This window comes from Penaeus monodon, chromosome 22, assembly GCF_015228065.2.
Source record: "Penaeus monodon isolate SGIC_2016 chromosome 22, NSTDA_Pmon_1, whole genome shotgun sequence".
In the NCBI taxonomy this organism is placed as follows: Eukaryota; Metazoa; Arthropoda; class Malacostraca; order Decapoda; family Penaeidae; genus Penaeus; species Penaeus monodon.
In genome coordinates this window covers 6357114-6357426 of record NC_051407.1, presented here as the reverse complement: position 1 = coordinate 6357426, position 313 = coordinate 6357114, and positions in this window count along the sequence as shown.

Here is a 313-nt window from a genome sequence, read left to right as displayed (position 1 = left end):
CAACAGCATATCAATCACCGAATCAAAACGAAAATAGACGAACGCAAATGAGACTCAGACCGACAAAGAAAGTGAAAATCGTATTTCCTTTCCTTATCGTTCAGCAGCGCGTCGCTTCAGGAGGAGGCGGAAAAAACCCTAAGAGGATTTTCTTTATTCATTGTTTTTGGGAAATTTTTAATGTGATTTGCAACTATTGCGAACACAAAGCTTCCGAATTGCACGAAAAAAAATATTTGAGAATTGAAACAGATATATTGCACAAACATATACATGCATACAATCATTCACTCTATCATTCACTCGCCCCTCT